We start from the raw sequence: 6,705 nt of genomic DNA, 5'->3' as shown, positions 1-6,705 counted from the left end.
ATGTTGACTATGACTTCATACAAAACCATGTGAAATTTCAGAAGGGTCCCTGCTTGTGTTTTGTTTACATGATTGTTACCGCACCATTAACTATTATAGAACAATCATTAACTATTTTTAGAACAACCAACACTAATCAGTATGATAGTATATAATCTCAGTGTTGATCAAGAAAAACCCAACATAATCTAATGTAACAAATCGAATGTTTTGTAAGAGACTGACAAACTAAATCCCTTACCGACTGCTGGCGGCGTGTTTGCAGCCCCAGCTGGTGGGGTACTGGCAACAGGAGTAGTGGCATTTGCTGATGGCGTGGTTGGTGCCGATGAGCTTCCCCCAGGGGGGAGAGCTGGACGGGGAGGGGCAGCACGTGCTACATTGGACTGGTTGGAGGAACTGTTGCTCCGAGGCATACGGCTAGGTGTCCTTCCTTCTGGGTTGCTGTGGCGGTTAGTTCTTGATGTACTTCCATTCTGAACTTTGGATCCTACAGAAATTAGTAATAATCAAATGAATCTCTTATAACAGGAAAAGGAAGCAAAAGAAACAGTTTTACTCTTGAAAACAATATTTAGCTCATTACAGTTGGTGTATAATTGAGTCTGGATCCAGCAGCAGTCCAATTAACAATGACACTCAAACAACAAGGTCACACTGTACAAGCACTCGGTACTGCAGATCTATTCATTGCAAAGACAACATGATCTATCATAGGGAATGAAATTGAACAGATAGCCACAGCTTCTTACAATGGCCCAGGTATATTACATGGTACACGTTTCTGCAGATATCTGCTATCATGCTACCCACCTGCAGTGCTCTTCTTAGGAAAGTTCTTCATGTTCACTTCCATGCCATTAAACACAACAGTTGAGTCACCAACTTTCCCCTTCCCCTCTATCTTTAATTCAAACACCTTCCGCAATTCATTAACTGAAATACAATTCATTAGATGTATTAATTGTAAATAAGCATTCATATACATTTATACAAACCTGTAGAGGTTATGAATTCTTTGAAGAAAGTCCTCCTTGGGGTACATATAAACATTAAAATCTCCATTTTAATTACCTACGACAGTTGAAACAATATTTCAATAAATATTTTACAAAATAAAAAACTCGTTTTTGTCTTGTGAGACCACCCCTACAGCCTAGCTTATATGTGATTGGCTAATTCTTTATGATGGACATAAAGCCCACCCCCTACATCAAATGGGAAGGAATGTATGGTTCAAGTCCAAACATATTCCACACATATACCCAAACCAGCGGAGCGTGGTGATAGGGATAAAAATAGGTGGATAGGGCATATAACAACGCTATAGCCAATAAAACCGGTAAAAACCACCATCAATAAAATACCACCACTGTGTTTGTCCAGCTGGTAGTGACGTATGAACGTACTGGTCCGGCTCCAAATAGCCGCTGAGCAGATCTCCTCAATGGGTAGGGCCGCAGCGTACGCTTTTGATGTGGCCACTGCCTTAACCGAATGAGCTTTAAGCCCTTCAGGCAGAGTTAACTCTTTGTTCATATAGCCCATACAAACGGCAGAGACAAACCACCTAGAAATGGTCTGCTTGTTCGCCGGAAGACCAGCCTTACCACCACCATAACAGCAGAACAGTTGCTTATCCTTGCAGACAGACGCTGTTTGCTTGATATAAGCCTTGACAGTCTTACGGACATCTAAGACGTCAGCGCGTCGAAGAGAGGTACCGGACTATGGAGGCTGAGTGAAAGCTGGCAGTTCAATAGGCGCTGTTATGTGTAAGGAGCTTGCGATCTTAGGACGATAAGAGTCTGGCAACCGAATACTAACTCTGTCTTTCTTTATGAAAGACAGTCAGAGCAGGATCCGCTGACATCGCCTGTATGTCGCCGACCCGCCTGCCAGACGTTACCACCACAAGAAAGGCTGCCTCAGCGTAACAGCTGGAGGGAGAGAGATGACAGAACGTAAAAGAGAGGACCGGACATCCAATCAAGAATGACTGACAAGTCCCACAGGGGACTAATCTGCCGAACAGTCGGGTGGATTCTGTACACACCTGCTAAGAAGCGCTGTACAAGAGGGTGCTGCCCCAAGAGAGCACCATCGGCAGGTATATGGAAGGCAGAGATTACCGTGGAGTATCCACGGATAGTAGACGCGGCTAGGCCGGCCTCTAACCAAGACTGCAGGAACTCCAGCACTTCAACTACAGTTGAAGAAAAGGGATCGAGAATCCCTCTGCTGACACACAAACGCGTATAACAGGCCCATCTATCCTGATATTGGACGTTTGTCGAATCCCTCCGCGAAGCCAGAATTGTGAAGCCACCCTGTGAATGAGGCGTCTGTTTGAGACGGAGCATCTCTGCTTTTTCCTGAGCAGCCGTCACTGGAGTGCAACGGATCCCGGAAAAGGGAGGTGGGCTTCCTTCCACTGGACAGGACCCAGGGATTCGAGGTGACTCTGACTGCTTGGTCTGGGTCCAACAAGCGCTCCAGAGGATTTACGACTGGGAAGCCGAGGCCGACTTCCCCTTCCTCGGAAAAGCTTGCTGGGGCGCCGCACCCTTGACCTTGCCTTTCCACGACTGCAAGGGCTAAGACCACTTGACAGTTTACTTCGCCGGAACAGAAGGATATGTGACGAGTCTTCCGCTACCCCACCCACGTCCACCAGCTGTCTCTGTAAAACAGTGTTGAGGCGTTAGTGGTAAATGGCGGCCTTGCTTAGCAGAAGCAAGAGAGCACCCCGAAGACCCACCCAGGGCGACCGATGCATAGGCGCAATCATCGACCATTGGGGGGTTGTAGAGACTTTCCTCACCCATAAGGTACCAACGATCCAGTTCAGGCAGATCGAACCTCGACCTGGTACCAATGAGGAGGGATTGACGACTTCAGCAAGGACTGAAGGCAAAATACGCAGTTTGGTGTCTGCCACCTGAGTGGGAGCAAGAGCTTCCCCGGGGAGCTGAAACTCTGAAGGGTCGGGCACGTCAGAACAAACGACCACCTGAGGCAGGACAGAGGCGATCCGATCGTGTACCTGCCTCAGAGACGAACAGAGTGAAACAGATGGTTCACTCAACCCTCCCCGACCCTAATCCTCATCCATAACCTCCTCTTCCCAATCCTCTAGTAGCGAACACTCTGAGAGAGCTCCGAAGGGTTGGCCGAGGGTGTTAAGGAAAGAGATAGAGGCTCGAGCAGACTTGAGAATCGACAATGAGCCTCGGTGGCAAGATGATGAGGAAGAGCCTGCCGTAGCTGGATTCCCCAAAGGCAACATGGATTGCGAAGGCACTGAGTCGGCGCAAACAGTGTAGCCAAATGCATAACCGTACCAGAAGCCGCTGAGACAGACCAACCAACAAACCGGACCCAGAGCTGAGGCTCGGGCCGGGATTGGATGTGATAGCGGAAGGGTGGCCAGCAACCGAGTCGGTATTCGGAGCAGACGCAACCCCGACAGAAATTCCCACACCAGGGCCTGAGTCAAGGTTGGGAACCCTACCTGCCGCAAGAGCTGAACAAGCCCCAGCACCTGGACATCGCGGCCGAGATGAGGGATTTGACAGACAAATATTTGATTCTGCAATAAATCTGATAATAACTCAAAGGTTAATGGTGCAGATGCCTGTGATGTGGAGGGTACAGCAGGTGGAGGAACGACAGAGACCACACCCTTCGCCCGGTACCGGCGCAGAACTAGAAGAGGAACAATTCTTCTTTTTAGCTTTTTTAGACAGAGGCTCCTGTCCCCAAATGCCCCCACCCCCACCACCACTCCCAAAGCAATGACGTGAAAAAAATTATATCTGCATGGCAGGAGTTTTTAGTCCTAGGGGAGAACGCCTGACAGAAAGTCCTAAATAGATTCCATCTGACGCCTGTGCGTAAAGAAAAGAACCATACATACAGTATTTGACTCTTTCTCACTCATCTCTCTTGGTAATGACGAAGACAGTCTTCGATGGACCAAGCATGTCCTTTCTGTATGAAGGACAGCATGAAAAGTGAGGTACGAGGTAAGCAGCCAGAGTTGCCGCTCTTGGCTGTAGGGGGCCTGTGGGGGCCTGTGGGGCCCTGTAGGGGTGGTCTCACAAGACAAAAAAAAGTTTTTGTTTTGTAAAATATTTATTGAAATATTGTTACAACTGTCGTAGGTAATTAAAATGGACATTTTAATGCATATTGTACCCGAAGGAGGACTTGTGCCCAGTCCTTTTCATGAGAATAAAATATGTCCAAACTAAAATGAAATACAGCATAAACCACTGAAACATGCCCCTGATTGCGAAGCTCTAAATTTCTCACCCCTGAAATGCTCCCAAATTCCATTCATTGATTATGGCTTATATGTTTCCATGTTTAATGTTGAGGATGAAAGTCACTGTCACAACACTATGTCCTTTACAAAACTCTCAGTATATAATTACATTAACTATTCCGTGGAAAAGCAGGAACATGCTATATTCTTAGAAATTTTTAATTAAGTGCCTCCACTCACATTTTCCATGGTTTTCATCCAGTAAGGCGTGAAGATCAACTACAGTCTGACCAAGCAGAGTGTCTGTACGTATGCTGTTTTGGCTCAGTACTCTAAAGTCCAGCTTAGAGTATGGAGTAACAAGCCTGCAAAACAAATAATTCTTCTTGATGTAAGCTCAGATTGACATAAATCCAAAGCTACCCTTGGACATTTGGAGCCTCTTTGTCATATAAACATACCCAGCTTCCAGGAGCTGTTCATCACTATGAGGCATGTGCCCTGAAAATCACCATATTTTTCAAAAAAACATTGAGTAGCTAACTGCTGAACATGAATCCAAATAAATCTGAAAGCTGCAGTATTGACTTGTCTTAACACAATTCTGTTTGAAATTATGACTGAATATTAAATAGAAAACTATTAAATATTTTAGCATATAAGCCATGTAAAATAAGCACCACAAATCATCACAACACAGTTAATTTTGACTTGCATGTAAATATGCATGAAACATATTTAAATACCCAAGAGAGTATAATGATAGTAATTACCAAGCCTAAAGAGATCTGTTTACTGGTGGGAAATTATTAAACTTGCACCTCTCTCTCTTGCTTCGACTTTTAGCGGAATGACTGTAAACTTTTTTTCATAGGCCTCCTTGCTGCTCTCCTTACTTAGCTTCATAGTTCCTAATAAAACTTTCAGCATGCTCCACTAATTGCCCACGTGACTACCTTGAATGATCATTCTCATCTTGGAGCCAACGTTGTAATCTGAGTAGTGGGGAGGCAGGCATCATCGTGAGATAGGATAAGTATATAAATATACAATTTATATTAAAATTTCCAAATTTATTAAACTTATCCTATCTCACGACTTGCACTTATCCCACGGTTGGACGGCGGGCCGCAGATTACCCTTCTGTCTGGACAGTGCAAACAGCTGGTCTTGGAGCTGTGTGGACTGATGACAACCGTAGATAGCGATGTACAAGGGAGGTCTGTTACGCATGCACGCAACTCCTATGCTTGTAATGGGTTCTCCGGAACCCCTTGGCTTACTAAGCACAACAACTCCCAGGGAGATGGGTGCTCCCGAGCAATGTGGTGTTCAGCCGCAACTCGGCAAGTAAGCCTCGCCTCGCCCACGATTTACAAGGTACCCCTGTAATTAAAGTCTTGCGACTAGAATCGGGCCAGCCCCTGCTACAAGAAGGCCCCCCAGACACCAACCGAGGCGGGTGAAAAAGAAACACAACTCGGCATCTCCAAGGTTTAACGTTCAGTTCCAGGCAGCATCAAATTGACCCTCACTCCTTTGCCTAAGCTTAGTCAACGGCAATTGTCTCAAGCCGTCACTGCTTCCCGGCGCTGGTCCCTGGGCCAGAGTTGGTCCTGGGGGGCACGAGACAGGAGGAACCACCACGGCCAGATCTGTTTACTCTGCCACGGCCTTGAGTGGATGCGCCAAGAAAAAGATTGCGTAAATCCGGATTGGTAGGGGTGAACTGTGCAGTTCGACGTGGTTTTAATGAGTCCTGGAGCTGTGACTTCTGTATCTTTAACAGTTCCATTGAGGTTTCTTTATCAACTTTATTAGATACTTCTTGGATGCTACCATTGAAGAGGGAGTCAGTAAACCAAGGCTGGCGAAACAGTTCTGTTTTAAATCGCTCCTCCCATGAAGAGATGTTAAGGGGTCCACGTCGGCGAAGCAGCAGTGTAGCCCAAAAAATGAGAAAACTGATCCAGGATAATTTGGAACTGGTCCAGAGCTAAAGTCATGCATCCTCGGATGTAAGCGTCTTGTTCGGAGTAAGTATGCTCCAGAGCAGTGTTAACAGCATCGACTGCTGCAATCACGCAACTAATAGATGGCAACGTCTTTCTCACGGCTCAATCCATGTGAGCCAACTCTCGGTCCTCAATAAGGTAGGGCGAAGGAGCTCGTTCAACTGTTGAAGCCGTAGAGATTTTTTGTTAGGTCGTGGACATGAGAGGTAGAAGGATTATATCTGGGAGCAGAGAATCCATCCTTAATTCGTTTCAGGCTCTTGAAACCATCATTTAGTGTACTGGATAATTTCAGAATACAAGGTCGAGGTGGTAGGGTGATGGTAGACCATTCCCGGTTCCTAAGAGTATAAGAGTGATCCAGGTCATCTGCTGAAGTACTCAAGGGAAGTTGGAGCTTCTCAACAATCCAAAGGAGTA

The sequence above is a fragment of the Haliotis rubra genome, unplaced genomic scaffold, assembly GCF_003918875.1.
Source record: "Haliotis rubra isolate DU_JTF1 unplaced genomic scaffold, ASM391887v1 Scf76, whole genome shotgun sequence".
Classification (NCBI taxonomy): Eukaryota; Metazoa; Mollusca; class Gastropoda; order Lepetellida; family Haliotidae; genus Haliotis; species Haliotis rubra.
The sequence above is the reverse complement of the archived record's forward strand: the minus strand, read 5'-3'. Positions refer to the sequence as shown.